At 38.8% G+C, this 26,967-nt stretch overlaps 1 protein-coding gene and 1 pseudogene across 1 annotated transcript in view; one reads left to right on the top strand and one right to left on the bottom strand.

Moving 5' to 3' along the window:
• The window catches only part of SPATA31F3 (SPATA31 subfamily F member 3), an 86,304-nt gene that overhangs the window by 57,645 nt on the left and 1,692 nt on the right, over positions 1-26,967 (bottom strand). The gene's annotated exons all lie outside the window — the stretch shown is intronic.
• LOC131812954 (mediator of RNA polymerase II transcription subunit 7-like) lies at positions 8,197-8,874 on the top strand (annotated as a pseudogene).

Raw genomic sequence — 26,967 nt, 5'->3', positions numbered from 1 at the left:
TGGTTTCACTTATTTGTGGAGCATAACAAATAACATGGAGGACATGGGGAGATGGAGAGGAGAAGGGAGTTGAGGGAAATTGGAAGAGGAGATGAACCATGAGAGACTATGGACTCTGAAAAACAATCTGAGGGTTTTGAAGGGGTGGGGGGTGGGAGGTTGGGGGAGCCAGGTGGTGGGTATTATGGAGGGCAAGTATTGCACATTGAGATACCACCTTATACCAGTTAGAATGGCCAAAATTAGCAAGACAGGAAACAACGTGTTGGAGAGGATATGGAGAAAGGGGAACCCTCTTACACTGTTGGTGGCCATTCCTTTTTTAAAGACTCTAAGAACCACCTCATCCTCTAGGGTTCTTGCCAGTGTGTTAAATCCTATGACCACCCCCACCACCACCAAAATTGTCTATAAGTCTATGAATACCGGATTATCCAGTCTTACAGTCTAACCTCAAAATATAATCCCAGGTATATCACCTTGCTTCTGGTAGCTAATTCTTGCAGTTCCTTCAGCGTATAACATCTTTCCTCTCTTACCAGGTCGAGCATTTCTCTAGCCAGACTGGACTAGTATTTAACCCTAAGTTATTGACATACTGGCCAGGAGATGAGGTAGGGCAGCTGAGGGGGAATCCTCTGCCTTATTGGAGAAGGAACTATAGAATTTACATTATAATACAATGTCTATCAATGCAAAAGTGCTAGCTCTTACTACAGAAGAGTAGGTTACCTCTGCAAATTCTTAGGGTTTGGGGGAGTCTTTAGAGCCAAGTCCTTAGAAGCATGTATTCAGATGTCCCTATCCCATAAATCTAGGTCCCCAGTTTTCCCAGCCAGGACCCTTAGCATAACAGACCAGGTTTGACTGTAATTTAAATGTCCCTGGAGCTTGGGGCACCTGGGTGGCTCCATTGGTTAAGCATCTACTCTTGGTTTTGGCTCAGTTCATGATCTTAGGGTTGTGGGATTAAGCCCCATGTTGGGCTCCACACCCAATAGGAAGCCTGAGTCTGAGATTCTCTCCCTCCTTTTGTCCCTCCCTTGTCCCTTCTACTCACAGGCGCACTCAAGCACTCTCTCTCTAAAACAAATACATAAATCTTTTTAAAAAATGTTTCTGGGGCTCTGCGATTCTAATCAGATCATATGTTTGCTGCTCAGCTATGTATTCTCTTCCACTGCAATGTATAAGGCTCTCATACTTAGACTTTAACTATTTAATAGCCTTCTGATTCTCATTCCCTGCCAAGTGAGTGTTCATTCAACTTAGCAGTAGCCAACCAACAAGACTGTCTTTGTATGCATTGTTCTCCCATATCTTCTAAATAACTGAATCAAAGCAAAAAAATCAGCACGGCCAATCCTCTTAACCAGGATTCTTTCACAGTGAATTTTTCACTGGCCTACCTCTGTGTATCAGGGACTATTCATACTTCACATATCACCCAGGAGGGAATAATCTTTACCCACTGGGAAACAGGTGAACCATACCCAGAATCCCATCTTACCACCTGTTTTCTTGGGCCACATGTATTGACTGAAATATCTAAGGAGCAGAAGTCAAGTTAAAATTAGATACACAAGAGATCTGTGGTGGGAGCAAGATGAACTCCTGTGAGAGAAAATGGGGAGAGAACCAGAGAAGGGTGAGAGAGCTATCTGACCATGATACAGGTCTGTCCCCTTGTGTAGGAGAGGCAAAAGAAAGAAAGAAAGAAAGAAAGAGAGAGAGAGAAAGAAAGAGAGAGAGAGAGAGAGAGAGAGAGAGAGAGAGAAAGAAAGAAAGAAAGAAAGAAAGGAAGGAAGGAAGGAAGGAAGGTTGGTTGGTTGGGTAGGAAGAGTCTTAGATAGTCATTCAGTCCAAAGAAAATTTTGGCAATGCCAATGGGAGATCGTTAAGCCAAAGGAACCAGCCGAAGGAGTCCTCTATCTTGCAGGACTGGTCTGCCATAGTAAGGCTAATGTACTCAGTCATTGGCTAAGAACAGTCAGTGGGAAGTACACCCTTAGTGCAAATGCAGTGGTAGGTTCACAGTGCAGCAGCATGTGAATGGAAGGAGCTATGCAGAGAGAAAAACCAGACCTAAGAGATGACATTTTTAAAGAACCTACAGTCAGCTCTACCCCTAACATTCCAATTACATAAACCTTTGCTTGAATTTGTTTTCCCTTGTTCACATTTCTTTGAATTGGGCTTCTGTCATTTTTTTTTAAGATTTTATTTATTTATTTGACAGAGAGAGATCACAAGTAGGCAGAGAGGCAGGCAGAGAGAGAGGGGGAAGCAGGCTCCCTGCTGAGCAAAGAGCCTGATGTGGGGCTTGATCCCAGGACGCCGGAATCATGACCTGAGCCGAAGGCAGAGGCTTTAACCCACTGAGCCACCCAGGCGCCCCTGATTTGGGCTTCTGTCATTTTTTAAGTGCAAGAGAACTCAGAACATAAGGAGAGAACTGATTTGATATACAAATTTGAGGTAATGAAAGGAAGGTTAAAAGGAGTCAATGCCAGAATAAGAAAGCCTATATTTCCGGGCGCCTGGGTGGCTCAGTGGGTTAAGCCGCTGCCTTCGGCTCAGGTCATGATCTCAGGTCCTGGGATGGAGTCCCGTATTGGGCCTCTCTGCTCAGCAGGGAGCCTGCTTCTCTCTCTCTCTCTCTCTCTCTCTCTCTCTGCCTGCCTCTCCATCTGCTTGTGATATCTGTCTGTCAAATAAATAAATAAAATCTTAAAAAAAAAAGAAAGCCTATATTTCCAAACTAATAGATAAGCATATACAGTACATAAAAATATATACCATCCCTATTATGTCTAGATGTCTATAGGTATAAGAGAATATTGTTTGTGAAACTTGAATTCCAGCACTGAACAATTTTATAATCTTGGGCAACATAATAACTGATATCTATTAAGTGCATACCTTATGCCAAGCATGACCCTAAGGGCTTTATATACATTACTTTATTTAACCAGTATTTCACAGATGAGGAGAAGACTGTGACTCAGAGATATTAAGAAACCACCTCTGGGGGGCACCTGGGTGGCTCAGTGGGTTAAGCCGCTGCCTTCGGCTCAGGTCATGATCTCAGGGTCCTGGGATCGAGTCCCGCATCAGGCTCTCTGCTAAGCGGGGAGCCTGCTTCCCTCTCTCTCTCTCTGCCTGCCTCTCCGACTACTTGTGATTTCTCTCTGTCAAATAAATAAATAAAATCTTTAAAAAAAAAAAAAAAGAAAGAAAGAAACCACCTCTGGGGCACCTAGTTGACTCAGTTGGAAGAGAGTGTGACTCTTGATCTTGGCATCATGAGTTTGAGCCCCACATTGGGTGTGGAGAGTACTTAAAAATAAATAAACTTAACCACCAGGCTCAGCCTGGTAGTGGGTATGGGGAGGGCACGTATTAACATGGAGTACTTGGTGTGATGCATAAACAATGAATCTTGAAACACTAAAAAAAATAAACTTTAAAAAAAAGGAACCACTCTCAAGGGCAGATATCTACTAAATGCAGTTTTAGGATCTGAATACAGATCTTTTTGACTCCAGAATCCATGCCCTTTACCAGCATATTATATGGTCTCTCTTGAAGTCAATTTGTGTCTAGACCTGTGGCTAAAATGTTTAAAATTCACAGATGTCCTTTCACTAATATTCATAATCTCTCTACTCACTGGAGTTCTTGAAAACCATAGAATATGGGGCACCTGTGTGGGTCAGTGGGTTAAAGACTGCTTTTTTTTTTTTTTTAAAGATTTTATTTATTTATTTGACAGAGAAATCACAAGTAGATGGAGAGGCAGACAGAGAGAGAGAGGGAAGCAGGCTCCCCGCTGAGCAGAGAGCCCGATGCGGGACTCGATCCCAGGACTCTGAGATCATGACCTGAGCCGAAGGCAGCGGCTCAACCCACTGAGCCACCCAGGCGCCCCTAAAGACTGCTTTTGATTCAGGTCATGATCCCAGGGTCCTGGGATGGAGTCCCGCACTGGGCTCTCTGCTTCAGTGGGGGGCTGCTTTCCCTGCTCTCTCACTCTGTCTATTTGTGATCTCTATCTGTCATATAAATAAATAAATAAAATCTTTAAAAAAAAAAAAAAACATGAAATAGGGACGCCTGGGTGGCTCAGTTGGTTAAGCAGCTGCCTTCAGCTCAGGTCATGATCCCAGCGTCCTGGGATCGAGTCCCACATCGGGCTCCTTGCTCCGCAGGGAGCCTGCTTCTCCCTCTGACTCTGCCTTCCGCTCTGTCTGCCTGTGCTCGCTCTCTCTCTCTCTCTTACAAATAAATAAATAAAATCTTTAAAAAAAAAAAACCATGAAATAATTATGAATATCTGTTTTCCAGATAATAAAATTTCTGGCAATATTTAATAACTTAGAGCTAGAATATGGAGCTTCTACTCCACCTGAAGCCTAACACTGACAGTTTCACAGACAGTAGAATTTGATTTGATATAATGGTAATTCTTGTGTAGAGGCATCAGGAGCACAAAGATTTGTAGTTACTTTCTGAGGGATTTATTCTCTTTTCATCAGAATCCCCAGAAGATTGGAAAATATACAGTCACTCTTTCCTTGCCCTTTGCAATCATTTTGTCCAAGATATTTAAAGAAATTTATATCAAATAAAGGAGAAACCAGAAACACAAGAAGGTCTTCCATAGTTAGAGTATAGTTAAGAAAAGACTCTTCCTTTTCTTCTCTGTCTCCAGGATACTTAATATCTAAGTCCTCATTATCACTTATAACCTCAGTGAAAGACATTTTCTGTATTTGAATCCATTAGGCATGTGAAAACCTGGGCTAAGTGTAATATGCTCACCAATTCCCTCTAAAGTGGTCATCTATCATCTTGCTAAATATTGGCAGGACATATCTCAGAATTCCATTACTTCCAATCTGGCTCTTACCACCAGTCCCTCCGCTGAAATTGCTCTTTCCCAGTCCCCAGCAACACCCACATTGCCAAATCCAATAACTATTTTTTTAAAAGCTTATTGTTCTGGAACTCAGCAACAATTACTGAGTTGGTCGCCTCCTGCTCTGTTCTCCTGCCTTCCTCTGGCTCCTTGCTCCTTCTGGTCACATTCCCTCCCATTGGGGTCACATTGCCCTTCAGTCTCTTTCAAAGGCTTTCTTCTTTTTCTGGCTCCTTAAAAGAATTTGTCTTTGGTCTCCTTCTATGTTCTCTCTATTCCCTCTCCGTGGATGATCTTAACTTTATCCATAGTTTCAAGAAATACCCTGATGACCAGTGATGTGTATTAAGGAGGGCACAGATTGCATGGAGTACTGGGTGTTATGGGCAAACAATGAATCATGGAACACTATATCAAAAACTAATGATATGGGGCACCTGAGTGGCTTAGTGGGTTAAGCCTCTGCCTTCGGTTCAGGTCATGATCCCAGCGTCCTGGGATCGAGCCCCACATTGGGCTCTCTGCTCAGTGGGGACCCTGCTTCCCCCTCCTCTCTCTGCCTGCCTCTCTGCCTACTTGTGATCTCTGTCTGTCAAACAAATAAATAAAATCTTTAAAAAAAAAACTAATGTGGTGAAAAAATAATTTTCTGTAAATAAAAAAAAACTAATGATGTACTGTATGGTGACTAACATAATTATATATATATATAAAAAATATTTATATATATATAAATATATATAAAAAAATATATATATATAGTCTTAGCTAATATTTCAATAATTTCTTGACCAGTCTACTTAAGCAGTTTAACTCAAACCTCAATCCCTTCTGCTCTATTCTCCATACAGCTTTCAGAATGATCTTTCTAAAATCAAATTAGATCATACCACTCCTGAGCTTAATGACTTTAATGGGTTCACTATAGCCCTGGGATAGTCCAAAACCTAAGTAGGATATAACTGAAACCTCTCCATGTTTTGGCTCCTGCCTACCTATTCTCCAGCCATATCACTCACCACTCACCCACAGGCACTTACTAAATTAGACTGCTAGTCCCTCCACACATACATAACTTCCAACTGTCTATCCTGAATCACTCTTATTCTTTCATAAAATGTTTATTGACCACTTGATACGTGCCAGGCAATATTCTAGGTACTGGATACTATGTGATGAATACAAAGGCAAAAATCTCTGCCTTCTTGGTGAATTCGATCTCTCTTCAAATGCTAGCTACCTTGAACTGGATGCCTTTCTTCAGACCTTCTATAGAACTGTCCAAATATCTTTATGATACTTTATCACAACATGCCATAATTGTTGATGTACTTGAATGCTAGGGAAAATCTAGGTTTTATGAGCCCTAAAGCTTATGTAATTTGGTTGTATGCATCTGAGGGGGCATCTTTAAGAAAAAATATTACTTATATAATATTGCTAAGCCTTTTCCAGGCAGAGCCTTGGAAGGAGCCTATGCAAATCATTTCATTGTAAATCCACTCCTATTTGCCCATCTTTTCCAAAAGACTATGAACTTTTTGTTTTCTATACCTCCATTTCTATACCTCCATTCTGTGCCATCTCAGAGAGTTATTTCCTCACAAAACTTTGTTTACTGTTTGCCCACAAAGGGTACTACAGAACAAGAATCTTGCCTAGGAGCCCTATCTACCTGTCTTGTCTTAGAGAACTTCCTCTTGAGATAGTGAATTACCAATTCTAACACTTCATCTCAATTCTGCATGCTTTCCTGAAAGTACAAATCCTCTTAGAAGACCACTCTCTGGCTTTTCAGGGGCTTCCAGACACTTCAGTTAGTGCAGTCTATTTCCATAAGGCACAGGACCCCTTAAACCAGATTAATAACTAGTACAAGGGTGTTTCCAACAATCACTAAAAGATTTCAAAACTGTTTACAATAGGGGTTGTCACACATACAAAGAACAGACCCAGAGTCCAGATTTAGAAAAATTCTTTCTGACATTTAAGACTTTCTACATTTAAGACTTTAAGACTACCTAAATCTACAAATTTCTTGGTCCAGAATCACTTTGGGTTTTTTTTCTGGATATATATACTCTATCCATCCAAACATTTCCTGAACTGCCCACGATCAGAGAATCAAGAGATTTTATTTTTTAAAAGATTTTATTTATTTATTTGACAGACAGAGATCACAAGTAGGCAGAGAGGCAGGCAGGCGGGGAGCAGGCTCCCCGCTGAGCAGAGAGCCCGATGTGGGGCTCAATCCCAGGACCCTGAGATCATGACCCGAGCCGAAGGCAGAGACTTTAACCCACTGAGCCACCCAGGCACCCCAAATCAAGAGATTTTAGAGTAAGAAGGAACTGAGAGTTTTTTTTTAAAAATCATATATTAGTATATCTATTATGTGTGAGCCATTGTGAGGAAAACAAAGAAGAGTAACCTATCCTAGGTCTCAAGGAGCATACAAAAAGGTCATGCCCAGATTTTTCTACCTATGGTGTTATTTTTCCCTCCTTTCTCCATCTCTTAACATTTTATTTTACTGAACTTTAAAACAGTCCCATTATTAAAGTCACATGCTACTGGCAAAAATTACAAATAACTGCAGAAAAACAAGCATACCTATCAACTACTCTCCTAAATATGGTAGACATACTCAAAGAGAGAAAATTACCTTTTTAATACCTTAGAACCAGGCAGTGTATCCTAGAAATTAGCTAAATTTCATTTGCTGGAAACTAAGCAACTGAGCCCTAAGGAATGACTAAGGGCTTCCACAAGCTTCAGTGGCCTCATAGATCTACATCACTGATGAGTTCCATACTGCAAATAATTCAGTTTTGAGGAAAATAAAGAATCTAAAGATATTAAAAATAATACCCAACAAACATTTATGTTTGTGCCTTTGAGGATCCACCACATCTCAGACACTGAAAATAAAACATGATATCTGCCCTTAAGAAACTCACAGGCTAGTAATAAGACAGAAATCCTGCAGATAATAGTACAAAATGGCCAATGATAGAAATGACAGAGATAAGCACAAGGTACTATGTAGATCCAGAAGATGGGTACTAACATAGCTGGTATGGAGGAAATAATATTTGACCTGACTTTTTAAAAAAATGTGTTTCAGAAAGCAAAACTGAGAGGCAAAGTAAGGCAAGGTGCACAGATCTGTCATGTTACCAACGAATCAACAGAAAACAACTTCGGGGATTTCAGTTGCAGAGGCAAAGGCGGCTCCAGTATAAACCCTTAGCCAAGGATCTTGATCTTCTGCTATGGGTGAGCCACAAGTGAGTGCTCTTCCACCCCCTCACCCCAATGCAGTACATCAAGGAATATACAGATGAAAATATTCAGGAAGACCTAGTTCCCAAGCCTCCACCTCCAATAAAAGGCAGTTATATAATGGATGGCAATCAGTTCCAATGTGATGATCTTATCATCCTCCCTTTAGAATGCCAGGGCATCAAACGGCTTCATCCTATGCAGTTTGATCACAGGAAGGAACTGAGAAAACTCAGTATGTCTATTCTTATTAATTTCATAGATGTCTTAGATATCATGATAAGGAGCCCTGGAAGTATAAAATGAGAAGAGAAACTAGAAGATCTTAAGCTGCTTTTGTACATGTGCATCATCTCATAAATGAACACCAACTCCACCAAGCAAGAGAGACATTGAGAGTCATAATGGAGGTGCAGAAATGTCAACGTCTTAAAACAGCTGAGCGGTTTCAGACGCATCTGGAACGAGTCATTGAGATGATTCAGAATTGCCTGGCTTCTTTGTCTGATGATCTGCCTCATTCAGAAGCAGGGATGAAAGTAAAAACTAAACCAATGGATACTGATTATAGCAGCAATTGTACTGGACAGAATGAACAGCAAAGAGAAAATTCAGGTCATAGGAGAGACCAGATTATAGAGAAAGACAAAATGAATGAAAGACCATAAAGGATGTTACTTTTTCTTTTTGCTTTTCTCTTTATCTTTTCAGTAAATGTCATATATTCATTAATTTGCTCTTGGAGAGTCTTAGAAGAGATATAACTAGAAGTCATGTGGGGCACCTGGGTGGCTCAGTGGGTTAAGCCTTTGCCTTCAGCTCAAGTCATAATCTCAGGGTCCTGGGATCAAACCCCACATCCGGCTCTCTGCTCAGCAGGAAGCCTGCTTCTTTCTCTCTCTGCCTCTCTGCCTACTGGTGATCTCTCTGTCAAATAAATAAATAAAATCTTTAGAAGTCATTTGAATGGCTTGACTCCAGCTTAATCAGTTATGAGGTGTTACAGTCTGTAACTGCACTGTATGGCAAGTGTAGGCAAATGAGTATATATGTATACATTAAGAGTAATCACCTTAAAAAGGAAAGTCCTGCAATTGTGTGAAACATTCCTGGATTTGGAGTTGCAGAAAACATTGAAGATCTCAGTAATAGCAAGCTTTCAGCTTTGAAAACTAGATTTGTCATTTACTTTAAGAATGATAGATAAAATATTATATATATATAAAAAAAAAAAAGAATGATAGATAAGGGCGCCTGGGTGGCTCAGTGGGTTAAGCCTTTGCCTTCGGCTCAGGTCATGGTCTCATGGTCCTGGGATTGAGCCCCGCATCGGGCTCTCTGCTCTGCAGGGAGCCTGTTTCCCTTCCTCTCTCTCTCTGCCTGCTTCTCTGTGATCTCTATCTGTCAAATAAATAAATAAAATCTTTAAAAAAAAAAAGAATGATAGATAAAGGATATCAAGCTGTATAAATGTGAAATTATAAAATCTTTAGATTTACTTAAAAATTTACTTGATCTCTAAAAATGTAGTATAACATGTTAAAAGAGAGGAAACCTATAGAGTTATAAAACAGCAATTTTATTTTTCCTCTTGACTGCTTCTTAAACACACTATTTCAGCTTCTTGTTCCTACCATGGATAGGTCTATTAACTTTTTTCCAGTCACTCAGATAATAAATCTTTTGATTACTTTTTGTTACCAAAAAAGGAAAGAAAGAAAGAAAGAAAGAAAGAAAGAAAGAAAGAAAGAAAGAAAGAAAGAAAGAAAGAAAACAACTTTGGCCGATTTAATTAGAAATAGAGTTTATTTTAAAAATGTGCTGTGTAGCTCAGAGAACCCCAGAAAGACTGATGATGCAAGATTAAAAAACAGACAGGAACAAAAAGATGATGCTCAGAGTAAACACAGTCCAAATCATACCAGAGAATGTGTCCAATGAAAGTACTCCTGCTGCCATCATTGAACTCTGGATTCTTTAGTTTAAAATGCCAATGTTGCTGTATTAGATACTGGACGCTGGCACTGAATGGTGGATGCTGATACTAGATAATGGATGTCCAGTGCAAGACACTGCAACCTTCAAAACTCATAAAATTGGTGATTCCTAAACCATACAAAGGATACTCCAATACTGACAGTTAAAAAAAGAGGCATGGGACAACTGAATGATTCAGTTGGTAAAGGACTGATTCTTGATCTCAGGGTTGTAGGTTCAAGCCCCACTCTGAGTGCAGAAATTGCTAAAAAATAAAATCTTAAAAAAAAAAAAAGAGGCACTATTGCAGCAATCTAAGAAGATGAGAAAGCAAGAGAAAATACATAGCTAAAATTTTTAAAAGCTTCCCTATGACCCTGCAATTGCACTCCTGGGTATTTACCCCAAAGATACAGATGTTGTGAAAAGAAGGGCCATCTGTACCCCAATGTTTATAGCAGCAATGGCCACGGTCGCCAAACTATGGAAAGAACCAAGATGCCTTTCAACGGACGAATGGATAAGGAAGATGTGGTCCATAAACACTATGGAGTATTATGCCTCCATCAGAAAGGATGAATACCCAACTTTTGTAGCAACATGGACGGGACTGGAAGAGATTATGCTGAGTGAAAAAAGTCAAGCAGAGAGAGTCAATTATCATATGGTTTCACTTATTTGTGAAGCATAACAAATATCATGGAGGACAAGGGGTGTTAGAGAGGAGAAGGGAGTTGAGGGAAATTGGAAGGGGAGGTGAATGAGAGACTATGGACTCTGAAAAACAATCTGAGGGGTTTGAAGTGGCAGGGGGGTGGGAGGTTGGGGTGCCAGGTTGTGGGTATTATAGAAGGCACGGATTGCATGGAGCACTGGGTGTGGTGAAAAAATAATGAATACTGTTTTTCTGAAAGTAAATAAATTAATTTTTTAAAAAGCTTGTATTAGAAAAGAATAATCACATATCAATAACTTTAGGCTTTAATCTTGAGAAAACAGGAAAAGATGAATAAACCAAATGCTAAGCTAGCTGTGGGACACCTGGGGGGCTCAGTGGATTAAGCAGCTGCCTTGGTTCAGGTCATGATTCCAGCGTCCTGGGATCTGAGCCCTTCATCAGGCTCCTTGTTCAGCAGGGAGCCTATTTCTCCCTCTGTCTGCTCTGCCTGCCACTCCCCTGCTTGTGCTCTCTCCCTCTCTCTGATAAATAAATAAATAAAATCTTTTTAAAATAAAATAAATTTTAAAAAAAGAATACTGCTAATAGATTTTCTGATACTTAACCTTGTTATGTAATGTGGAAACTTTAATTTCCTTTTTCATCTCCACTCTTCTTTACTTTCCCTAGGTGGAAAAGTGATTTTTTTTTACCTTTTGCATTTTTCCATGCATTTATTTTTTTGTATTTTCCTGAGTATTAGTAATATACAAGTGCAAAAAGAATATACATCAACATAAATGAGCTCTATGTTTTTTCTACCTACTTATTTTTTATATTTTCCAAAAGCACATACAATACTGTTACAATTTAAGAATGATTAATTGTGGGGGCACCTGGTGGCTCAGTGGGTTAAAGCCTCTGCCTTTGGCTTAGGTCATGATCTTAGGGTCATGGGATCAAGCCCCGCATCAGGCTCTCTGCTCAGCGAAGAGCCGCTTCCCCCCACCCCCCGCCTTCCTCTCTGTCTACTTGTGATCTCTGTCTGTCAAATAAATAAATAAAATCTTTAAAATAAAATAAAATAAAACAAACAAATGCTAAGCTAGCAGGAAATAAAAAACAATAAAAATCAATGAAATAGAAAAAAACAATGAAGGAAATCAATAAAGACAAAAGTTGGTTCTTTGGGGGGGGGTTTGGTGTTTTTTAAAAAGATTTTATTTATTTATTTGACAGAGAGAGGGTTCACAAGTAAGCCGAGAGGCAGGCAAAGACAGAGGAGGAAGCAGGCTCCCCGCTGAGCAGAGAGCCTGATGCCGGGTCTCAATCCCAGGACCCTGAGATCATGACCTGAGCCGAAGACAGAGGCTTAATTCACTGAGCCACACAGGTGCCCTTGGTTCTTTGTTTTTTGTTGTTGTTGTTGTTGTTTTTAAAGATTTAAATCTTAGAGAAATTAAAGGGTTATAAAAGAAATGGTATTAACAAATTTATGCCAATAATTTGGACAACTTATATAAAATAGATGAAGTTCTAAAAAGATACAAATTACCAAAACTAACTTGCAAAGAAATGGAAAATCCAACTAGACCCATAAAAATAAAGAAAGTGAGTGGTGCCTGGGTGGCTCAGTGGGTTAAAGCCTCTGCCTTCGGCTCAGGTCATGATCCCAGGGTCCTGGGATCGAGACCCACATCAGGCTTTCTACTTGGCAAGGAGCCTGCTTCCCCTTCTCTCTCCCTCTGCCTGCCTCTCTGCCTACTTGTGATCTCTGCCTGTCAAATAAATAAATAAATAAATAATCTTTAAAAAAAAAAAAAAAGAAAGTGAATTAATAATTTAAAATATCTCCACAAATAAAATCTGAGGCCCACATAATTTCAGTGGTGAATTCTATCAAAATTTCAAGAATGTGTAATACCAATCTCTCACAAACTCTTTGGAAAATAGCAAATGAAGAAACACTTCTCAACTTATTCTTCTAGGTTAATATTGCCAAATACAAATGTTGGACAAAAACATAAAAAGAAAAAAATTATAAACCAAATGCTTCATGAATACAGACACAAAAATCCTCAACAAAATAACAGGAAATTGAATCTAGCAAAATATAAAGTGGATTAAACAATATGATCAAATGGAATTTATCCCAGGAATACAAGTCTGATTTAACATATAAAAACCAACTAATGCAATACATCGTGGTAATTTAACAAAGGACAAAAACTATATGATCACCTTAATAGGTACAGAAAAACCATTCAACAAGCTCCAACAGCAATTCGTGAGAAAAAATTTTCCTTTTTTTAATTAGTCAGAGTTTATTGTGTGCATAAAAATAGTTTGCAATTGGGAGCTCTCAGACTAACATGTACTGAGACTCAAAGGTATACTGTTATAAGATACCTTAAATAGTGCAAATGGAGAGGTTGTTTATTATTTTCAGTGATTTATTTTATTAGAGTTTTCCTAATGATTGAGGGTTGGTTAGAAGTGATCACCTCATTCCAGTTTGGGGGAACAATTTGAATTTTATCTATGATTTTCAGAGGTATATACAAGAAGAAGCCCGAGGTAGCTTTCCCTTGTTTTGCAGAATAAGCTAAGGTTGGATACAGTAATTTTCCTAATAGCATAATCAAAGTTATCTATTGTCATTATTCTAAAATCTAAAAATAGATAGAAGTCCTATCTCAATCATGAGTCAAACCAAACTGTGTGATTATAAAGGGAGTCTAGAACATGCTCTAAATTAGGTTCAGTACCTTTAAGGTTTTCTATGCATAAGGACGATTGCTAGCAATGAAGTCTGAGTGCTTATGGGGCATCCTTTGGCTTCCAAGCTTCCTTCTAGTATCAGATTAATGGGTATAAGTATTAGTTGAGTGGCCAAGGGATGGATACCATTCTTTTTTGTAAAGCCATTTTCCTGTCATCCAAGCATGTAGAGGAGCTGGTTTTAATATTAACTGAAAATCTTCCTAAGCATTTAAGTGGCTCCGTAACCAACAATCATTTTGATTAATAAAGAAGGGTATGTATATACACTATGGAGTATTATGCCTCCATGAGAAAGGATGAATACCCAACTTTTGTAGCAACATGGATGGGACTGGAAGAGATTATGCTGAGTGAAATAAGTCAAGCAGAGAGAATCAATTATCATATGGTTTCACTTATTTGTGAAGCACAACAAATAGCATGGAGGACAAGAGGAGTTAGAGAGGAGAAGGGAGTTGAGGGAAATTGGAAGAGGAGGTGAACCATGAGAGACTGTGGACTCTGAAAAACAATCTGAGGGTTTTGAAGGGGCAGAGGGGGCATGGGAGGTCAGGGTACCAGGTGGTGGGTATTATTGAGGGCACGGATTGCGTGGAGCACTGGGTGTGGTGCAAAAACAATGAATACTGTTATGCTGAAAATAAATTTAAAAAAATTTTTTAAAAAGAGGTATGCATTGAGTGATAGGCCTTGAGTAGAGAAAATAACAGAAAAAGAAAAATGAGTATGAAAGTTTTGTATTAGTTTGTAAAAGAGTAATAACATAATAACTGTTATAAAAATGAGTTCTGGAGAAAAGGCGATCTAATAGAATCTTGTTCAGTGGTCTTTGGTGTAACCTTTCTGCTTTGCCTTATTGTCTGCTTTGTGGGAAGTTTTTTTCTTTCCCGGAAAATCCTTAATTTAAAGTTTGTCATAGATTTAGAAGTCCAATAGTTGAGGAATAAGGAGAATTCTCTTTAATTGAGAGACATGACCCAAGTAATTTAACTGCTGTGTGAAAAGAGAACCTCATAGAGCCCTTTTCATCAAAGTACAAGTACTGTTGTGTAAAAAAATTCAACAAACTCGGAAGACAAGAGAATTTCCTTAACCTAATAACATTTATGAAAAACCCATAGCTAACATTATACCTATGGAGATTATGAAACACTGAGTGATTTCCCCCTAAAATCAAAGCAAGGCAATGATGTCTGCACTCACCATTGCTATGTAACATTCTGTTGGAGATTCTAGCCAGTACAACTAGGCAAGAAAAAGGAATAAGAGGCATCCATGTTGGAAAGGAAGAGGTAAAACTATCTTTATTCATAGATAACATGATCTTGTGAGTAAAAAATCCTTAAAGAATCAAAAAACAAACAAAAAATTAGTTTTGAATGAGTTAAGTTCATGAGATTCGAGATCAATACACAAAAAAGAAATTTCATTTCTAAATATCACCACTCAATCATCCATAAATAAAATTAAGAAAATAACTCTTAAGAATTTAACAAAAGGGACAAACCATAAGTGACTCTTAATCTCACAAAACAAAAGGAGGGTTGCTGGGGGGAGGGGGGTTAGGAGAAGGGGGGTGGGGTTATGGACATTGGGGAGGGTATGTGCTATGGTGAGTGCTGTGAAGTGTGTAAATCTGGCGATTCACAGACCTGTACCCCTGGGGATAAAAATATATTATATGTTTATAAAAAATAAAAATAAATAAATAAATACTTATTTAATGTAAAAAAAAAAAAAAGAATTTAATAAAAGGGGTGCCTGGGTGGCTCAGTGGGTTAAAGCCTCTGCCTTCAGCTCAGGTCATGATCCCAGGGTGCTAGCAGAGAGCCTGCTTCCTCCTCTCTCTGCCTGCCTCTCTACCTACTTGTGATCTCTGTCTGTCAAATAAATTAAAAAAAATTTTTTTAAATAATTTAATAAAAGAAATACAAGAATTATACACAGGAAACTATGAACTACTGCTAAGAAAAAGAGCTAAATAAATTGAGAGACATTTCATGTTCATAGATTAGAAAATGAAATATTATTAAATAGCAATTCTTTCCAAATCTATCTATAGATTCAATGCAATCACTATTAAAATACAAGCTGTCTTTATTACAGAAATTGACAAGTTGATACTAAGTTTTTTTTATTGTGACCAGACTTATTTAGTGATCTGAATGATTTTTTTTAATTTACTTTTTTAAATTTATTTTTTATTTATTTTCAGCATAACAGTATTCATTATTTTTGCACCACACCCAGTGCTCCATGCAATCTGTGCCCTCTCTAATACCCACCACCTGGTTCCCCCAACATCCGACCCACCCCCGCCACGTCAAACCCCTCAGATTGTTTTTCAGAGTGCATAGTCTCTCATGGTTCACCTCCCCTTCCAATTTCCCCCAACTCCCTTGTCCTCTCTAACTCCCCATGTCCTCCATGCTAAGTTTTATGTGAAAAGTCAAAGGACCCAAAATAGAAAAAACAATTTTGAAGAACAAACTTATATTTTCTGATTTCAAAACTAACATGAAGCTATAGTAATCAAGACAGCATGATATTAGTGTAAAAACAGCTATATAGATCAATAAAAGATAATTGATAGTCCATAAATAAATGGCTAAATTGCCAGAAACTTCTTGAATTAATCCAAATGTCCATCTGCTGGTGAATGGATAAACAAAAAACATGTCATCCATACAATGGACTTACTAGGAGGCAATAAAAAGGAAAGCAGTGATACATGTTACAACATAGATGAACCTCAGAAACATGCTACACTTAAATATCCAGGTGCAAGAGGCCATATATTATATAATTACATTTATAGCAAATGTCCAGAAAAAGTAAATCTATACAAACAGAAAGTAGATTCATGGATGACTGGGGTTAGGAAAAGAGGAGTAACTACATGGGTAAGAGGGGTATTTCTGTGATGGTAAAACTATTCTAAAACTGAACTGTGGTGATGGTTACAAAACTCTATAAATGTACTAAAAATCATGAATTGTACACATAAGTGGACTCAGGTATATAAATTAATTCTTTTTTTAAGATTTTATTTATTTGTTTGACAGAGAGATCACAAGTAGGCAGAGAGGCAGACAGAGAGAGAGAGGAGGAAGCAGGCTCCCCGCCGAGCAGAGAGCCTGACACGGGGCTCGATCCCAGAACCCAAGGACCATGACCTTTGCTGAAGGCAGAGGCTCAACCCACTGAGCCACCCAGGTGCCCCTATAAATTAATTCTTAATAAAGGAGTTAAAAACAATTGCTGAATCACTGAATAAGGTACATGGAGAGGAAGAGACCTAAATCTACATATCAAAAAAAGGAAAAAAAATTACTAAAGATAAATGTTGGGGGGGGGGGGATTCCCTGTCAATGGATGTTTGCTTTGACATCTAGCTCCCTCCTTGCACAACAGAAGTGCATTTCTAAGATGCAAATAAAAATCACAATAAACCTAAAAAAAAAGATGTTAAATATAAATAGTATAAGCACACCAATTAAACAATAGACATTGTCAGAATAAATAAAAATAATACCCAACTATATGCTATCTATAGGAAATCCACTTTAAATAACAAGATATAAATAAAGAGTTAAAAGATGGAAAAATAAATACCACTGAAAACTAATTAAAAGAAATTTGGAGGGGTGCCTGGGTGGCTCAGTGGGTTAAAGCCTCTGCCATTGGCTCAGGTCATGATCCCGGGGGTCTGGGATCGAGCCCCACATGCTGAGCAGAGAGCCTGCTTCCTCCTCTCTCTCTCTCTCTGCCTGCCTCTCTGCCTACTTGTGATCTGTCTGTCAAATAAATAAATAAATAAATCTTAAAAAAAAAAAAGAAATTTGGAGTTCCTATATTAATATTAAACAGAACAAGGACCATCACCAGGAAAAACAGCCACATTATTTTATGTAATGGTAAAAGGATTAATTCACAAAGGAAGCATCACAATCCTAAAGGTATACGTACCTAATAACAGATGTTCAAAATACAGAGAGCAAAAACTAGTATTACTAGAAGTAAAATTCATCACATATATCTGAAAGCTTAAACACCATTCTCTCAGTAATCAATAGAAAAATAAAAATAAAAAATCAGTAAGGGTATAGAAGATCTGAAGAACACTGTCAACCAAACTTGACACAGATGACATTTATAGAGCACTGCAGCTAACAAAATTCTTTTAAAGAGCATTTGCGGGGTGCCTGCATGGCTCAGTCTTTGGGCTTCTGACTCCTGATTTCAGCTCAGGTCATGATCTCAGGGTTGTGAGATAGAGCCATGAGTCAGGCTCAGTACTGGGCATGGAACCTGCTTAGGATTCTCTCTCTCCCTTTCCCTCTGCCCCTCCCCAGCCCCCACCCTGACTCATGCACATATGCACACACACTCTCTCTCACACACACACAAAGAAAGAGTACTTGAAAGATTCACCAAGATAGGCCATATTTCATATTTCTAGACTATAAAATAAGCTATAATGAATTTAAAGGAATTGAAATCATACAGAGTCTGTTCTTGGACCGTAATGAAATTAAATGGAAATCAATAATAGAAAAGTATCTGGGAAAATCCTACAATAGATGGAAATTAAACAAGATATTATAAATAGTTCATGTACCAGAGCATAGATCTCAAGGGAAATGAGAAAATATTTTTGAATTGAATGAAAATATAACATATCAGGGGCACCTGGGTGGCTCAGTGGGTTAAGCCCTCTGCCTTCAGCTCAGGTCATGATCTCAGGGTCCTGGGATCAAGCCCCGCATCAGGCTCTCTGCTCAGTGGGGAGCCCACTTCCTCCTCTCTCTCTCTCTCTCTGCCTGCCCCTTTGCCTACTTGTGATCTGTCAAATAAATAAATAAAATCTTTAAAAAAAAGGAAAATACAACATATCAAAACTTGAATATACTTGTGTTAATAAAGAAGAATGTTCTGAAATTAAACAGTGGTGACCATTACACAACAATGTGACTATAAGAACACTGAAATGCATTTTTTAAAGGTGGGTTTATGGTATGTGAATTATATCTCAATTTAAAATCATAAAAGAAAGAAAAAAATGTCTCAAAACAAAAATCTAAGTTTCCACCTTAAACTAAAACTAGAAGAACAAACTAAACCCAAAGAAAACAAAAGAAAGAGAATAATAAAGGTAAGAGCAGTTAAAAAAAAAAGATTTTATTTATATATTTGAGGGAGAGAGATAAAGAAAGCACACAACCAGGGAGAGGGGCAAAGAGAGAGAAGCAGGCTCCCAAGTAGGGAGCCCAACATGGGACTCAATTCTAGGACCCTGGAATCATGACCTCAGCAGAAGGCAGATGCTTAACTGACTGAGCCACCCAGGTACCCCAAGAGCAGTTTTACAGTAAAATTATAAATTAAAAAAAAGAGGAAAATCAATGAAAACAAAAGCTGATTCTTTGAAATGATAATAAAATTGACAAACCTCTAGCCAGACAGACCAAGAGTGGGGGAAAGGACACATATTACTAATATTGGAAATAAAATAGGGCACCTGGATGGCTCAGTCAGTTAAGTATCTGCCTTCGGCTCAGGTCATGATCCCAGGGTCTTGGGACAGAGTCCTGCATCAGGCTCCCTGCTGAGCGGGGAGTCTGCTTCTCCTTCTACCCCTTCCCCCTGCTCATGATCTTTCTCTCTCTCTCTCTCTCTCTCTCTTAGTCTCAGATACACAAATTAAATCTTTTTTTAACAAAGGAAATAAAATAAGGGACACCATTACAGATCCTACAGATGTTAAAAGGATAATGAAGAAACATCATGAACAGCTACATGCCCATTGTATTAGTTTTCTACTGCTGTTTAACAAATAACCCCAAACTTAGTAGCTTAAAACAACACATTTATTACACATTTATTAACTTACACTTTCTGTGGGTTAAGAGTTCAAACTTGATTTAGCTGGATGCTGTTTATGGTCTCATAAGGTTGTAATCAAGATGTTGGCTGGGCTGTGTTTTCCTATGAGGGTATGACTGGCATAGTAGGCAGAATAATGGTTCTCCTAAGATGCCAATGCCCTTATTTCCAGAACCTGTGAATAAGTTACCTTATGTAGCAAATGGGCTTTGCAGATGTGACTAAATTAAGATTCTTTTTTTTTTAAGATTTTATTTATTTATTTGACAGACAGAGATCACAAGTAGGCAGAGAGGCAGGCAGAGAGAGAGAGAGAGGGAAGCAGGCTCCCTGCTGAGCAGAGAGCCCGATGCGGAACTCGATCTCAGGACCCTGAGATCATGACCTGAGCCGAAGGCAATGGCTTAACCCACTGAGCCACCCAGGCGCCCCTAAATTAAGATTCTTAAAATGGGAGATTTTTCTGGATTATCTAGGTGGGTTCAATGTAAATACAAAGGTCCTTATAAGAGAAATAGGCAGGCAGGCAAATCAGAGAAGAAAATGTGACAATGGAAAAAGTCAAGGTGATATGATGTGAGAAAAATGTAACGTACCACTGCTGGTTTGGAAGACAGAAGAAGGGGCCACAAGCCAGAGAATACAGGTGGCCTCTAGAAACTGGAAAAGACAAGGAATGGATTCTTTTTTTTTTTAGTCTTTAAAGATATTACTTATTCATTTGACAGAGGGAGAGATCACAAGTAGGCAGAGCAGCAGGCAGAGAGAGAGGGGGAAGCAGGCTCCCTGCTGAGCAGAGAGCCCATTGTGGGGCTCAGTCCCAGGACACTGAGATCATGACCTGAGCTAAAGGCAGAGGCTTAACCCACTGAGCCACCCAGGTACCCCTAGGAATGGATTCTTCCCCAGAACCTCCAGAAGGAATACAGGTCTGTTGCCACCTTGATCTCTGGTCCCATATACTCATTTAGGACTTCTGATCTTCAAAATTATGAGATAATAAATTTGTGGTTTTTTTAAAGCCACTAAGTTTGTGGAAATTTGTTACAGCAGCAATAGGAAACTAGTATCATTAAGAAAGAATAAACTTGGGCACTCTCTGCTCAGCAGGGAGCCTGCTTCCTTCTCTCTTTCTCTGCCTGCTGTTCTGCCTACTTGTGATCTCTTTCTGTCAAATAAATAAATACAATCTTTAAAAAAAATGTTAAATGGAGAGTGCTTGGGTGACTCAGTCTGTTAAGCATCTGCCTTTGGCTGAGGTCAAGGCCCAAGTCAATCTCCCTGCTCAGCGGGGAGTCTGCTTCTCCCTCTCTCTCTGCTTCTCCTCCCCCATTGTGCTCACACGTGTTCTCTCTCTTTCTCTCTCTCTCAAATAAATAAAGATAATCTTTTTTTAAAATGTTAAATGGATGGCAAATAAGCACAGGAAAAAAAGTTCAGCATCATTAGTCATTATAAAATCTAATAAAATCAATGAGATACCAATATATACTTATAATGGTTAAAACAAAACAAAAACCTGATGATACCAAATACTGGAGAGGATGCAGAACAACTGGAGCACTCATACATTGCTGATGAGAATGCAAAAAGATACACCCATTTTGGAAAACACTTTGTAAGTTCCTTACAAAGTCAAACATATACTTACCATACCACCCAGCAATCATACATCTTGGTATTTGCACAAGTGAAATGAAAACGTACCACACAAAAACCTGTAAGTAAATATTTCTAGTGACTTCATTCATAATCGCCAAAAACTAGAAACAGCCCTAATGTCCCGCAACTGACTGGCTGAAACATAAGGGAAAGAAATGGAAAGAAAAGAACCACCAAGCTGCAGGAAGAACAGGGACCAACCAATACAGTCTTGGGGTCACAGCAGCAACAGTGGGTGGGCCTTCTCTTCAGGACACCCACTAACTCAAGTCTATCAGTTCCTAAGCTCTGTGACACTTGGTTCTTTTGTTTTGATTTTGGGTTTTGTTTAATTGTGAGGAAATTCACATAACACAAATTTAACCATTTTAAGAGAACAATTTAGTGATATACAGTACATTCACAATATATAGAATGAGAGAAATATTTACAAATCAAATATATAATAACAATCTAGTATCTGGCTGCCTGGGTGGCTCAGTGGGTTAAGCCGTTGCCTTCGGCTCAGGTCATGATCTCAGGGTTCTGGGATCGAGTCCCGCATTGGGCTCTCTGCTCAGCAGGGAGCCTGCTTCCTCCTCTCTCTCTCTGCCTCCCTCTCTACCTACTTGTGAACTCACTCTGTCAAGTAAATAAAATAAAATCTTTAAAAAAAACAATCTAGTATCCAAAATATTAGTATCCAAATATTAGTATCCAGAATATTAGTTCTTACAACTCAACAACAACAAAAAGCAAACAAAAATTGGGCAAATAAATTGAATAGGCATTTCTCTGAAGATGACCTATGAATGGCAAACAAGCACATGAAAAACATGTTCAACACCACCCTGAGCGGGTGGCTCAGTCAGTTAAGTGGCTGCCTTCTGCTCAGATCATGACCCCAAGATGCTGGGATCGAGACCCGCATCAAGCTCCCTGCTCAGCAGAGACCCTGCTTCTCCCTGTCCCTCTGCCTGCCACTCTGCCACTTGTGCTCTCTCTCTCTAGCAAATAAATAAAATCTTAAGAAAAAAACAACAACACCCTGAGGTACCACTTACATCCACTAAAATGTCTAAAACAAGAAAAAAAATTTAACAGGTGTTTGTGAAGGCATAGAAAAATGGAATTTTCATAGAATTCTGGTGGGAATGTAAAATGGTTCAGCCACCGTCGAAAAACAGTTTGCCAACTCCTCAAAAAGTTAAACATAGAATTACCGTGTATTGCTTGGTTCTGAATTTCAAATTTGGGAGAAACTATGACAGCACCAATTTAAGTTGGGTGTCTACCTCTGGATCAACTCACAGCAACCAGGGGGGTGAGTTGCTTAAGTCTGAGAAGGCCACTGGGATTTTATCCTTGTGCTCTAGAGCCACACACAGCAAAGGGAAACTGTGTGCTAGGTAGCCCCAAGAGATGTGTACTGTAAGCAAAAAGGGTGCATCTTCCACTGGAGGTCACCATCAGAATATGAAAAGCACAAAATAGGATTCAGTGGCATTCTGATTAATTTTTCCCCTCACAGTTTTCTCAATATCCCAACAGATTTTTGTCTAAGGCCTAAGAGAGAATACACTCATTCTCACGTTTATATTTTAAAAATTTTGTTTGAACAGGGGTGCCTGGGTGGTGCAGTGAGTTAAGCATCTGGCTCCTGGTTTCCACTCAGGTGGTGATCCCAGGGCTGTGAGATTGAGCCCCCCATTAAGCTCTGCCCTCCTCAAGGAGTCTACTTGAGATTCTTTCTCTCTTTCCCTGCCCCTCCTGCTTGTGCTCTCTCTCTCAGATAAATAAATAAATCTTTAAAAAAAAAAGTAACATTTTGTTTGAACTACTGACAGAAGATCATGTGCACTTCTGTTCAGTCCTTTATCTAAAAGAAGACACTTCTAGAGGCACTTGGGTGGCCCAGTCAATTGAGCTTCAGCCTTCAGCTCAGGTCATGATCCCAGAGTTCTGGGATCAAGCCCCACATCAGGCTCCCTGCTCAGTGGGGAGCCTACTTCTCTCTCTCCCTGCTGCTTCCCCTGCTTGTACTCTCTCTCTGTCATATAAATAAATAAAATTTTTAAATAAATAAATAAAAGATAACACTTCTAAATGCTTGAGGTGGTCTTTAATATGCAACTAACTACCTGTTCAAAAACTTGTATGTGCTCCGTATTACCTACCATATTAAAACATCTAACTATTTAGAGTTCTTTATCAAATAGCCTTTCTCCGCCTTTCCAAACTCCTTATTTATTAAACATTTGTTGAAGGGCACCAGGGTGGCTCAGTCTGTTAAGCATCTGACTTTGACTCAGGTCATGATCTCAGGATCTTGGGATCGAACTTTGTGTCAAGTTCTGCATTCCACAGGGATTCTGTTTGTCCCTCTGCCCTTCTCCCTCCTCATACACACTCTCTCTCAAATAAATAAATAATATCTTTTAAAAAAATTTGTTGAATATACAATGACCTCTACTTTCCAGACACTAACATGGATATGCTGACCATATCTGTCAATCTTAATGACAAGAACTTCTGGGCCTAATGGCATCAAATTTCTGAACTCAGACCATCCCAGAAGATTTGTGGCATGTGTTTGTCATAATTAAAAGACAAGGAAAAAAATAGCTGAAAACACAGTCTCTATCTTGCAAGAGCAATTCTGTGTGGTACAGACTACTCTCCAGCAATCTTTGACCCAGTCTTGTCAGAGTCCTGGCTGCCCCAGATATACCTTGTTCCCTCACACCCTGAATTTTATATATAAATATATATATATGAATTATATAATTATATGAGATATGATAATTATATCTCATATATTAATTATATAATTATATGAGATATGATAATATATAATTATATGAGAATTATATAAATTATCATACTGTTTAAACACTTAAATATCAACAATAACTTAAATAAAAATTATATATATATATAATTGAAGTACTGCTGACATATTAGTTTCTGATGCACCACATTAGTGATTTGACAATTCTATACATTACTCAGTGCTTGCCACAATAAATGTAGTTGCCCTCTGTCACCATACAATGTTATTACAGTATTAGTGACTATATTCCCATGCTACACTTTTTAATCTGCATTATTTATTCATTACTGGAAATGTGTACCTCTTAATCCCTTTCACCTATTTCACCTATCCACCTCCCCTCTGGCAACCACCAATTTGTTCTCTGTATTTACAAGTTTGTTTTTGTTTATCGTTTCTTCAATCATTTTGTTTTTTAGATTCCACATATGAGTGAAATCATAATGTATTTGTCTTTCTCTGTCTGACTTATTTCACTTAACATAATACCCTCTAATTACATCCATGTTGTCACAAATGACAAGATTTCATTCTTTTTTGTGGCTGAACAATATTCGTGTGTGTGTGTGTGTGTGTGTGTGTGTGTGCGTGTGTGTGTGTGTGTGTGTATACACATACTACACCTTCTTTATCCATTTATCTACCAATGGGCACTTGGAATGCCTCCATTTTTGGTTATTGTGAATAATGCTGCAATAAATACAGGGGGCATATATATCTTTTTAAATTAGTATTTTTGTTTTCTTGGGGAAAATACCCAGCGGCGGAATTACTGGATCATATGGTATTTCTATTTCTAACTTGAGGAGCCTCCCTACTATTTTCCAAGTGGTTGTACCAATATACATTCCCACCAATGGTTTGAGCGTTCCCTTTTCTCTACATCCTTGCCAACATTTGTTATTTCTTGTCTTTTGGACACTAGTCAGTTTGACTGGTATGAGGTGATAGCTCAAAGAAACTGGACCACTTTCTTACACCACACACAAAAATAAACTCAAAATGTATTAAAGATCTAAGTGTGAGACCTGAAACCATCAAAGTCCTAAAAGAAAATAGGCTGTAATCTCTTGGACATTAGTCTTAGCAACATATTTATGGGTATGTCTTCCCAGGCAAGAGAAACAAAGCAAAAATAAACTATTGGGACTGCACCAAAATAAAAGCTTTTGCACAAAGGAAGCCATCAACAACATAAAAAGGCAACCACTGACTGGGAGAAGATATTTGCAAATGATATATCCAAAAGGCTTAATATCTAAGATATATAAAGGACTTGTAGAACACCCCAATAATAATAATAATAATCTGATTTACAATGGGCAGAGGACTTGAATAGACATTTTTCCAAAGAAGACAGACAGAAGGCCAACAGACACATGAAAAGATGTTTAACATCACTAATCATCAGTGGAATGCAAACCACCTTACTTCTTTTGCTATTTCTTTGACCTTGAAATCTTATCTTGAGCATCATCATTCTATTCTGTGCCCCTCACTAGGAGAGATAAGGTAAACCAACTTCAAAATGTTTGTACTTACTAACCTCTCCATACTCAGAACAATTCTTACAATAAAAAGTTGTCTTTTGAGTGCCTGGTGGCTCAGTTGGTTAAGCCACTGCCTTTGGCTCAGGTCATGATCCCGGAGTCCAGGGATGAAGTCCCACATCGGACTCCCAGCTCTGTGGAGAGTCTGCTTCTCCCTCTAACCTTCTCCCCTCTCATGCTCTCTCTCTGAAATAAATAAAAGCTTTTTTAAAATAAGTTGTCTTCTCTGAACATGAGAACTTTGCATGTAATTTTTAAGAAATAAGGGAATTTGAAAAATTCTCATACTGTTTAAAACACTTAAATATCAACAATAACTTAAATAACAATTATGTGTTTTCCTTAACCCAAGTTCCTCTGTCTCTCTCCTCCTTGGAATTCCCATTGCATTTCATTCCTTTATTGAGCACAAATCATTTTCTGTTTTATATTATGGTTCTCTGTCAATGCTTGCTTCCTCTGTGAGATTCAACTCCTTGAGGGAAAGTACTGTTTCTTTTTTTTTTTTTTTTTAAGATTTTATTTGTTTATTTGACAGACAGAGATCACAAGTAGACAGAGAGGCAGGCAGAGAGAGAGAGGGAGGCAGGCTCCCTGCTGAGCCGAGAGCCTGATGCAGGACTCAATCCCAGGACCCTGAGATCATGACCTGAGCAGAAGGCAGCGGCTTAACCCACTGAGCCACCCAGGCACCCCGAAAGTACTGTTTCTTAATCCTATCTGCACCCCCTCCAGTTCTCAGCACAGTGTCTGACATACTATAAGTGCACAATACACATTTTTTTTTAATGAAGGAAAGAATTAACCAACAGAGATTTATACGGTGATAGCCTTTTCTTCCATATATCCTATCAAACAGCCTGGAAATAAAACACTTACTGAAAAGAGTTCAGAGAATTGTATCTGTGAAACTGTTTATATGATGTAATTCTAAAGAAGGTTAGGGGCCTCCAAGCTAATAGAAAGCTGTCTGTTCTTTTGTGTTACTTTCACAAGCAGGAAGGAGGGAGAGGAGGGATAGTGGCTCCTGAGCAATAAGTACTAATTTTAAAATTCCATATATAAGTGTTAATATCCTTTTTTTTCCTCAATGGCAGTACAGTAAAATAGGAACTGGAAGTCTGAAGTCAGAATTTAAGGATTTCAATCTCAACCTCCACCATGTATTAGCTATGTGACCTTAAGCAAATTGTTTAACTTCTCTGCGTTTCATTTTCATCACTAGCAAAATGTAGTCCCTCAAAAGAATGGTATAAAAATTCACGACTTCGGGGCGCCTGGGTGGCTCAGTGGGTTAAAGCCTCTGCCTTCCGCTCAGGCTATGATCCCAAGATCCTGGGATGGAGCCCCCCATCGGGCTCTCTGCTCAGCTGGGAGCGGGCTTCCTCCTCTCTCTCTGCCTGCCTCTCTGCCTACTTGTGATCTGTCAAAT

The sequence above is a fragment of the Mustela lutreola genome, chromosome 12 (assembly GCF_030435805.1).
Source record: "Mustela lutreola isolate mMusLut2 chromosome 12, mMusLut2.pri, whole genome shotgun sequence".
In the NCBI taxonomy this organism is placed as follows: domain Eukaryota; kingdom Metazoa; phylum Chordata; class Mammalia; order Carnivora; family Mustelidae; genus Mustela; species Mustela lutreola.
Note: the sequence above shows the minus strand (reverse complement) of the source record. Positions and strands in the feature narration are given on the sequence as shown.